We start from the raw sequence: 11,932 nt of genomic DNA, 5'->3' as shown, positions 1-11,932 counted from the left end.
AGTTCATTTTCTTTTGCCCCTGTGTACATAAAAAGAGAAGTAGATGAAATTTGAAGAAAAGAAAAGAAGGTAGAAGAAATTTTTTGAGAATCATTTCTAGCATTTCCAGAAGTTGGCTTTAAAAGCTCACTAATATTCCAATTAGAATATTCCAAGACGAACACAAAATTATATCTTGATTATATAACCTTCAGTGATGAAAGCATGGTGTCTTCTAGAAATTAGATTTGTTTTTGTTTTTATTGTTCAGTGTTCTATCTTGAGCTATGACAATATATACATTACATAAATTAATATATTTAATATATTCACTCCTTCATAATCAGGATAAATATATTCAGCTACATAGACGACTAATTTATTCATCTTTGCTCAAAATAGACTTTCAGGTCATTGGGTGTCATACAGCTAAGAAGAAAGGGAAATTAATTGGAGAAAGCACTATTTAAGGAAATCCTGCAGAGCCTGAGGCAGGTGCTCAGTAATTGCAGAGATGGTAAGGATTAACCTGTCATTATCTGTCTTTATTTTTCAGTAATAAGAGCCTTCATTTGTCAATCAATAGTGCTCAAATTTTTAATTAGTTTCAGAGTTCAATTTATAAAGAAAATATTTCCTTAAAGTTTTTACAATCTATTACTTAAAGAAGCATTAAGCTATTATTTTACCATCTATTACTAATAACCAAAAGCTTGTCCTTGAAAGTATCTATTTGAATATAAAACTATATTTAATGCAAATGATAAACTACACAGAGGTGCTTTGTATCCTGGGGAGTCCGTAAGAGTCTTACAGAACATTTCCACCATAAGGACCTTGTCTTATCTCTTGTGTTTTTTTTTTTTTTTTTTTTTTTTGAGACGGATCTCGCTCTGTCACCCAGGCTGGAGTGCAGTGGTGCGATCTCGGCTCACTGCAAGCTCCGCCTCCCGGGTTCACGCCATTTTCCTGCCTCAGTCTCTCCGAGTAGCTGGGACTACAGGCGCCCGCCACCACGCCCGGATAATTTTTTGTATTTTTAGTAGAGACCGAGTTTCACCGTGGTCTCGATCTGCTGACCTCGTGATCCGCCCGCCTCGGCCTCCCAAAGTGCTGGGATTACAAGCGTGAGCCACCGCGCCCGGCGTCTTATCTCTTGTCTTATGCCCTGGTTTTGTTTGTGTAGCTGACCTGTTGGACGCAGTGACAGGTGGGGAGTTAAATAAAATCAATGTCCTGAACTGTTGTGTTCTAAATTTCTCTTGGTAGTATAAGAAAATTGCTCCCTTCCAGAGCCTACCTTGTCCAATTATTGTTCTAAAAAGAATTTTGGGGATAAAGTATTACAATTGTAATCTGCATGATGAGTTCTTGATTCCCGTTTCATTTTCTAATTTGTAAGTACAAACAACAAAGTGGCAAAGTTTTCCAGCTGATTATTTCCTGCTTCCTTTTTCTTTTGAAGATAAAGCCAATGGTGTGTGTGTGTGTGTGTGTGTGTGTGATGACAGGAAGAGTACTAACTTAAGTAACTTTAGAAATAAGTGGCCCCTGTAAGACTCAAGGCAGAAGAAACAATATGTAAGCCTTGTTATCTAGTTGATAAAGGTGTTTCCCATTGGGTAACAGATTAATAATTCTGATACTACTACATATATGTACTGGAATTGGACAGTTAAGTAAACAGGTGACAGACGGTGGGTGCCAATTTCTTTTTCACTGTTGGAGTGGAAGGTTACTAGATATAGGTGGAGGAGGCTACAGTGATCTGTGGTATAATGGATACGAGTTGGGGACATCAGCATGAACTCATATTTAGCTCAATATAGATACAGATGGTTACATATAGAAATGCCTACAGATATGTGTATATGCACAGATTACTATGCACAAATATATTTCCTTGCCCTGTCAGTTGAGAAGCAGTGAACACTCCAGAAGCAAGAAGCACACTTAGAGCTCGGATCTTTGTTTCTAATACCATTCACAAGTGAAAGGACTCTGGAGAAATGGCAGACTCAAGGATTCGGGCAGGAAATGAGCAAGATGATTCCGCAGCATCTTGTAGTGCCATAAAGTAAGAAATTGCTAAAATAAAACAAAAGAAAAACCACACTTGACACACACACAATGATGGGAATATGTGTAAAGGACACAAAGCCAGTTGGAAGAGCTTCCACTGGTCAAAGCTGGAAGACTTTGAAAAAAAAGAATAAGTAAAGTAATATTGGATTGTAACCCAAAGTAGAAAATAAATGTCCATGAGTCCATATTGATATAAATAAAACAAATGGATGAGGGGAATAAATTAATCTCCTGTACAGAAGAATTCAAAAGAATTACCGTATATACCTTGCACTCAAGAAGGTAGAGCGTGACTCCCTATTCCCAAAATGTTGGCTGCACATAGTGACTTCCTTCTAAAGGGCACGTTATGGAAAGGGGAAAAAGTTAGGGTAACTTTACAATGAGAAACCTGGCAAATTTATCTTATCATGTATTCAAAGTCAACATTACCAGTGATGAACCATGTTGATAGATATGTACCCTCGATATAGTATTATAAAAATGGCACTTTAATCTCTGTGATCCTTCTCCCCAAAATACATAATCCCAGTCTAATTAAAAAAACAAGCAAACAAACATCAGATGAATCGCAACTGAGGAGCAGTCTACAAAATGCCTGACTGGTACTCCTCAAAACTTCAAGGTCATCAAAACCAAGAGAAGTCTGAGAAACTGTCACAGCCAAGAGGAGCCTAAGGAGACATGACAACTAAATGCAATTTGGTGTCCTGGAGGGGATCCTGAAAGTGAAAGAGGACATTAGGCAAAAGCTAAGGAAGTCTGGGTAAAGTCTGAATTTTAGTTGACAGTAATGTATCAAAAATGTACCATACTACTGTGTTAATAATAGAGAAAACTGGGTGGGGTATATGGGAACTCTGTGATATCTCTGCAATTTTTCTGTAAATTTAAAACTGTACTAAAATAAAAAAAATTAAAAATGAATACAATTAAAACTTGCAAATCTAATTCAAATGCTTTATTAAACATGAATGGATACTCTTCTGTTTTCATGTGCTTTGTCCTAATGTAATTGGTAAAGTACAAGAGATTGAAAGAGAATGGAACTCTTAATCACTTACTGAAAGTTATGTCTGGCTGCCTTTTCTGTGTCCTCTGTAAAGCAATTAAGAACATTTTAAACTAAAGGTTAGCTCCGAAAGGAACATTGTACATGAAAATTGGGACAAATGTTTTCTCCTGTGTTTCCCCACTCCGGCTGTAAAACAATATCGTCACCTAATAAAAAATATTTTTATCTACTATAATCCCAAATGAATATTCTTTAAGTATCTAGTAAATCAATGCAGGTTATGTTTGGGTTATCCTCCTACAGCTGTGGGGTTTAAACTTGCAAATTGCATGCTTATGAATGCTAGAAAGAAAATGTTCAAAATACGTAATAATGGTTTGTGAAACTGTAGACAAAAATGGTCTTTCTGAAATTAATTACAAAAAGAACAGAAATATTCAACATATATGTAAATATAGGCAGAAGTTTCATTGGTTTTTGCTAGGTAGTATAACATACACAAAATTTCTTTAAATGTAAGGTTGATGGTTTCATGATCAAACATATAAACCAGAATTCCATATTCTTTTTTCCCAATGCCTATTATTTTGGAAAATTTTGAAAGGTGATGTTGTGTTCAGAAACATAAAGGGTTGTAATTTAAGGCACTGTATGCAGTTTGACAAATAGATTTTGACAATGGTACTCCATCAATATTTTGCTGAGAATGAAAAATGAACATCAGACCATTTTATTTATTCTCTCTAGAGCCTAGTAACCTATTGCTTTGCTCCAAGGGAAGTCCTAGCTCTTCTAAAGAATATGGTCTTTTTTAACCTCTCAGGGAAACTTCAGTGCCATCTGTCCACTTTTTATTTATGCTTTAATAAAAGCCTTCTAGTCAATCTAAGGCTAGTGGTACTTAGCTAGGGCAAAGCTCCGTGAATAATGGTCCCTTTCAGGATACTCCATTTTGATTTCAACCGAATGGATAATGATGTCTGACATGTGCCCTGCCAGGAGGAATGAAGGTTATCCTCAAGCATCAGCCTTTCCGTGGCCTTCCCGTCAGGGCACAGCTACATCCTCCATCACCTCTGTGGCTCGAAAAAGCCCGGGACCGGGAGTCCGGGCTGTAAAATGACTCTGCAGCCGGCCGCTCACTCGCTGTGTCATTTGCATAAATCCCTCCACTGCTCTGGAACTAATTCTCTCATCTAAAAAAAGAGCAACCCCCCACCTCCCAAGAAAATTAGTTTCCTTCCTTCTCAGATTCTAATGGCCTCATGGTACAAATCAGGTTTAGGAATCATAAATCGTATGCCATTCTTCCTTGTGGTGCATTTGAGAAGGAATTGTGAATACAACTGATGGGAGTGCAGTGATGTGAGCAACCGACAGACAGGCAAGTGCGAATCTCATTAGTGTTAAATTGTTATGTAAAATCATGATCAAAAATGACATGCTTGTTTTTCCTGGCTTGCCAAAAAAATCTAATATAAAAATCTTAACCTTAAACCTTGAGAGGTACTTAACGCAGTCTTGAAAAGACATTGCTTGCAAGTGAAGGATGGAGACTGAACACTTATTACTGATTATTTCTGATGATACTCCCAGCTATGTTTTAAATGTTACCTACTGGTGCTATATTCATAGCCACAATTTCCTAGGCAATCAAGTTGATGATGATTTTATAGAATCTTAGATTCTGTATCTTAGTGAGGAACACAAGACAGATCTGAGAGATGCATCCTATTAATTTAAAATTTTTCTTAGAGACTAATTTTAGCTATTTTATGTATATCTACAGTGATGCCCTGCATAATGACGTTTTGGTCAATGATGGAACGCATATATGGAGGTGGTCCCATCAGATTATAATGGAGGTGAAAAATTTCTATCACCTAATGTGGTCATAGCCATTGTAACATCTGGTGCAACGTACTACTCATGTGTTTGTGGTGATGCTGGTGTAAACAAACATACCTACATAAAAGTACAGTGCACTGTTACAGACAGTACATAATACTTGATAATGATAATAAATAAATATGTTACTGGTTTATATATTTACCATACTATACTTTTTATCACTATTTTAGAGCGTGATCCTTGTACTTGTATGAAAAAAGTTAACTGTGAACCAGCCTCGGGCAGGTCCTCCAGGCAGTATCCAGAGGAAGGCATTGCTATCACAGAGATGACGGCTCCATGCATGTTATTGCCCCTGAAGACCTTCCAGTGGGACAGGATGTGGTGGGGTAAGACAGTGATATTGATGATCCTGACCCTGTGTTGGCCTGTGATAATGTATGTGTTTGTGACTTAGTTTTTTAAGCCAAAAAAAAAAAAGCCTATAGAATAAGGATATTAAAAAAGAAACCATTTTTGTACAACTGTACAATGTGTTTGTGCTTTAAGCTAAGAGTTATTACAAGAGTCAAAAAGTTAAAGAAAATCAACAAACTTATAATATAAAAAAATTGTGGTTAGCTAAAGTTAGTTTATTATTGAAGAAATAAAATTGTTTTTACAAATTCAGTGTAGCCTAAGTGTACAGTGTTTATAGTCTACAGTAGTGTGCAGTACTGTCCTAGACCTTCACATTCACTCACCATTCACACACTGACTTACCTAGAGCAGCGTTCAGTCCTGGAAGCTCTATTCTTGATAAGTGCCCTATACGGATGTACCATTTTTGTCTTGTATATTGTATTTTTACTGTACCTTGTCTTTTTGTTGTTTCTTTCTTTCTTTCTTTTTTTTTTTTTAAGGGTCTCGATATGTTGGCCAAGCTGGTCTCGAAATCCTAGCCTCAAGCAATCCTCTAGCCTCGGCCTCCAAAAGCGGTGGAATTACAGGCATGGAACACCATGCCTTGCCTTTACCTTTTCTATATTTAGATATGTTTGGACACAAAAATGCCCCTGTGTTACAATGGCCTACTGTATTCAGTACAGTAACATGCTGTGCAGGTTTCTGGCATAGGAGCAATAGATTATACTATAGCTATAGGCTATAGGCCTGGGTGTGTAGTATGGCTTTGCCATTTAGGTTTGTGTAAGTGCATTCTATGATGTTTGCACAATAACCACAAAATCACTAAATGATGCATTTCAGAGACTGTATCCCCACCATTGAATGATGCATGACTGTGTGTGTGTGTGTGTGTGTGCGTATACGTGTATATATCTCACTTATTAGGAATAAAAATGTTACAAATTTAGACGCTATAGATAACAATATATCTGATACTGTATATTACTACAGATGCTGTGGGGATTAGAAAGATAAGAATGTCATGACCAACTTTTTATACCACTAAATATGAAAATAGGTGTAATATACAAATTCCTAGATAAATATGTTACCAAATCCGACTAATATATGAATGTAATTTACCACATTAAGAAATAAAGAAAGCAAAGTTGTATGATCATCTTATAAGCTTCAGAAAAGTCACTGGTCACATTCGACAATCATTCAATATACAAACTTATAGCAAATTAGAAATGGAAAAGAACTTTCAAAACCTGGTGAATGACATCTACAGAAACCTACAGCAATATCATACTCAGTGATAAGATTTTAAAATGAGGAACAAGCTGAGGATAGCCACCATGACTATTTCTAATAGACATTATTCTGAAACTTTTATTTATTGTCATAAGGTAAGAAGGAAGAAATAAAGCCATGAAGATGAGAAGAAAAGAAACACATCGTCTTTATTTGCAGATGGCATGATTATCTACATAGAAAACCCCAAATCTATAAATAAATGATTAGTGTAAGAGTGTTTAACAATGTTCTCAGATGAAAGAACACTATACAAAAGTCAGTTGCATTTTAATTTGTCAGCAATAAACACAATTTTTAAAAGCTAACACTTAAAATAGCAACCACAAAAAGGATACATAGGAACACATCTAAAAAAAGCTGTGCAAGAAATTAGTTTAGAATATTACATAATGTATTGAAAGATATTAAAGAGCTCTTTCATATTTTGAAATATGTCAGACAAACAAGAGTATATTTAGCATAAATGTCAATGAAAAGAATAAAATGGTATACCAACCACCAGCTTGAGAACGTCAACTGTCTCTTTGAAGTGTCTCCTTGCCCTGCACTGTCCAAAAGTTTGTGTTACTCATTCCCCTGCTTTCCTTTATTCTTTAGTATGTTGCACATATCTCTCACTATTTATTTGGTTTTGCCTGTTTTGAATTTATCTAAATGGAATCTTATAATCAGTGAACTTCCTTGTCCAGCTATTTTGGAAATGCATCCAGAATGATCGCACAGCTCTAGTACATTCACTTTCTCTAGTAGAGGGTATCTTACTCTATGAACCTGTAAACTTATTTCTGTCCAGTCAGCTCTGAGTAGATCTTTGGGGTGTTGTCAGTATTTCTGCCATTAGAAACAGTTCTGCTATAAAGGTCATTCTGCATAGATTCCTGGTGAACCTGTGTAAGATTTTCTCTAGAATGCATACCTAGAAAGAGAATCGTCGGGTTGAAGGGTACATAGACAATTTCACTTTACTAGCTAATGTTTTCCAAAGTTGTACCCTTTTGTGCCTCTATCACCAGTGTGTGAGAATTCCTATTTACCCTTGACAGTACAAACACTGTCAGACTATTGACTTTTTGCCAATTGGGTTGGTATGTGAAAATATCCCATTGTGGCTATAGTTATAATATTTCCTATTGCTGCTGTAACAAATTACCACAGATTTAGTGGCTTAAAACAGCACAAGTGTATAATCCTGTAGTTTTTGGAGAAATCCAAAATCATTCTCTTAGGGTTAAAGTCAGGCCCTGGCAGCGCTGGTCCTTCTGGAGGCTGAGGGGAGAACCTGTCTCACCTTTTTCAGCTTCTAGGTGCCACCTAGATCCCACGGCTTGTGACCTTTCCAATGATAATCAGTGAGTAATCCAAAGTCATCTTCCTATATCAAGATCCTAACTTAATCACATTAGTACAGTTTCTTTTGTCTTGTAAAGGGATATATTCAAGGTTCTGGGGATTAGAATAAGGATTTCCTGGGAAGGCCATCACTCTGTCAACTGCAGGAGTTTTAATACACATTTTGTGAAATGCCTTCCCGGTACCTCTCCCTTTAGATTTCCACCTTACTCAGCAAAACACATTTTCTCTGCTAAAAGATATCTTTTTTGCTGGAAGGGCACATTATTTTGATTTGGGGCTTATTTTTATTTTTGTGTTAAACAGATATTTCGGATATTTTTTTCTCTACCAGCCATTGCTAGGACTTTAGTCCCTATTTTTCTACGTCTCAATCTAGTGAAGCTACCAGCCAGGCACTGCCTGTAGCATCCACCACCCCACCTCTGACAGAAGCCAGCCAACATCCCTAAAACCATATCTACCTGGATTTTCTCAGTTATATGTGGATTTACCCCTGTGTTCACTTTATCTTTCCTTGGACATTTATGTTTGAACTGAAAAAGAATTGGCCCTCTCTCCCTTAAACTCCTATCTTTAAAGAACTGAGTGTGAATTTATGTTTTGGATGACTTATCTAGAAGGCAAAGAGCATTGCTCTTCTCTTTGTCCTAAACTTTATTTTCTTAATCTTTCCAATCATATAGGTTATAAGCATATTAACTAAAAACTGAAAAATAGGACTCATTAAAGCTAAGAATGTATGTTCATCAAAAGACACTGTAGGAAGAGTAAATAAGTAAGAAAATTGGGTAAAACGTTTGCAATACCTGTACTTCATATTCACATTTCACATATAGAAAGAATACTTGTAAGTGAATATACGGCAGGTATTCCAATGTTCAGCAAAGTCTCAGGATACAAAATTAATGTACAAAAATCACAAGCATTCTTGTACACCAATAACAGACAAACAGAGAGCCAAATCATGAGTGAACTCCCATTCACAATTGCTTCAAAGAGAATAAAATACCTAGGAATCCAACTTACAAGGGATGTGAAGGACCTCTTCAAGGAGAACTACAAACCACTGCTCAATGAAATAAAAGAGGATACAAACAAATGGAAGAACATTCCATGCTCATGGGTTGGAAGAATCAATATCGTGAAAATGGCCATACTGCCCAAGGTAATTTATAGATTCAATGCCATCCCCATCAAGCTACCAATGACTTTCTTCACTGAATGGGAAAAAACTACTTGAAAGTTCATATGGAACCAAAAAAGAGCCCGCATCGCCAAGTCAATCCTAAGCCAAAAGAACAAAGCTGGAGGCATCACACTACCTGACTTCAAACTATACTACAAGGCTACAGTAACCAAAACAGCATGGTACTGGTACCACAACAGAGACATAGATCAATGGAACAGAACAGAGCCCTCAGAAATGATGCCGCATATCTACAACTATCTGATCTTTGACAAACCTGACAAAAATAAGAAATGGGGAAAGGATTCCCTATTTAATAAATGGTGCTGGGAAAACTGGCTAGCCATATGTAGAAAGCTGAAACTGGATCCCTTCCTTACACCTTATACAAAAATTAATTCAAGATGGATTAAAGACTTATATGTTAGACCTAAAACCATTAAAATCCTACAAGAAAACCTAGGCAATACCATTCAGGACATAGGCGTGGGCAAGGACTTCATGTCTAAAACACCAAAAGCAATGGCAACAAAAGGCAAAATTGACAAATGGGATCTCATTAAACTAAAGAGCTTCTGCACAGCAAAAGAAACTACCATCAGAGTGAACAGGCAACCTACAGAATGGGAGAAAATTTTTGCAACCTACTCATCTGACAAAGGGCTAATATCCAGAATCGACAATGAACTCAAACAAATTTACAAGAAAAAAACAAACAACCCCATCAAAAAGTGGGTGAAGGACATGAACAGACACTTCTCAAAAGAAGACATTTATGCAGCCAAAAAACACATGAAGAAATGCTCATCATCACTGGCCATCAGAGAAATGCAAATCAAAACCACAGTGAGATACCATCTCACACCAGTTAGAATGGCCATCATTAAAAAATCAAGAAACAACAGGTGCTGGAGAGGATGTGGAGAAATAGGAACACTTTTACACTGTTGGTGGGACTGTAAACTAGTTCAACCATTGTGGAAGTCAGTGTGGCGATTCCTCAGGGATCTCGAACTAGAAATACCATTTGACCCAGCCATCCCATTACTGGGTATATACCCAAAGGACTATAAATCATGCTGCTATAAAGACACATGCACACGTATGTTTATTGCGGCACTATTCACAATAGCAAAGAGTTGGAACCAACCCAAATGTCCAACAACAATAGACTGGATTAAGAAAATGTGGCACATATACACCATGGAATACTTTGCAGCCATAAAAAATGATGAGTTCGTGTCCTTTGTAGGGACATGGATGAAACTGGAAAACATCATTCTCAGTAAACTATCGCAAGGACAAAAAACCAAACACCGCATGTTCTCACTCATAGGTGGGAATTGAACAATGAGAACTCATGGACACAGGAAGGGGAACATCACACTCTGGGGCCTGTTGTGGGGTGGGGGGAGGGGGGAGGGACAGCATTAGGAGATACACCTAATGCTAAATGACGAGTTAATGGGTGCAGGAAATCAACATGGCACATGGATACATATGTAACAAACCTGCACATTGTGCACATGTACCCTAAAACCCTAAAGTATAATAAAAAAAATAAAAAAAAGTGCTACATTGTATATAAAAGTAATAAAGTACAAATGAACACAAAAAAAAAAAAAAAAGAAAAAGTGGCCAAATGACACGAACAGAGACTTTATAAGAGAACATATCCCAATGACTTCTGTGCATATGAAAAGATAGGTACTTAACATCAGTTGTAATCAGGGAAATGAAAATTAAAAACATGCCCACCCACCAGAAAAATAAGAATCTTAGAAATGGTCAACATCAAGCATTAACAAGGATATGAACTATTGGAATTTCCATTTGTTGCTAGAGGGAGTGTAAAGTGGCACAGCTATTTGGAAAAACTCATTTTCTACTAAAGTGTAACATAAACGTATCCTGTGACACAGCAATTCTAATCTGAGTTAAATATCAAATAGAAACAAGTGCATTTGTTCACAAAATAACAAGAAAAAGCGTGTTTGTGTATTATTTTTGACAGGCCTAAATGGAAATGATCCAAATGTCCATCAAAAGTAGAAAGGAGAGATAAAATTGTGGTATATTCTTTAAATGGAATGTTTTGTAACAATGAAAAGGAATGAATTATAACTACAGAAATAACACGAACGAATTTCATTGACAATGGTAAGTGAAAGAAGCTAGACACAAAAAAGCACATGCTGTATCATTTTAATTATGTAAATTTTAAGGTTAGACAAAACTTATGAAGATAGAAGTCAGATAATAGTGGCTAAAAACAGTAGTTATTAAATAGTAAAATAATAGTTAAAAATAGTTTTTTGGAGGGAAGCTTCAGTGCAGGACTGTTCTACATTTTGATTTGTGTGGTACATATGTACGTGTGTGTGTGCACATACATACATATGTGCTATCCGTGTGTACACACGTATATGCCCACATGCATATATACATGTATATGTATAGACACAACACGCATATGTACTTATGTATGCATGCACACGTATGTATATATACACGTGCATGCTTACAGAGGTATGTATGTGTTCATTGAGCTGGTTACTTAAGATTTGTGCACTTTACTGAAACTATATATGCCATCCAAAAAGCAACAGTAGGTTCTTAAGGCAGAACTTTTGGGAAGTGGTTTTAAAGATGTTCATAAATTCTTTACTACCCTTCCCTTCAAAAAGTGTATCCCAAATCTCTGCTCCTTGAGTGCAATCTGTACTTGGAGACTGGCTTTTAATGAATAGAATATG

Source organism: Nomascus leucogenys, chromosome 16, assembly GCF_006542625.1.
Source record: "Nomascus leucogenys isolate Asia chromosome 16, Asia_NLE_v1, whole genome shotgun sequence".
In the NCBI taxonomy this organism is placed as follows: Eukaryota; Metazoa; Chordata; class Mammalia; order Primates; family Hylobatidae; genus Nomascus; species Nomascus leucogenys.
This window is presented reverse-complemented; position numbering follows the sequence as displayed.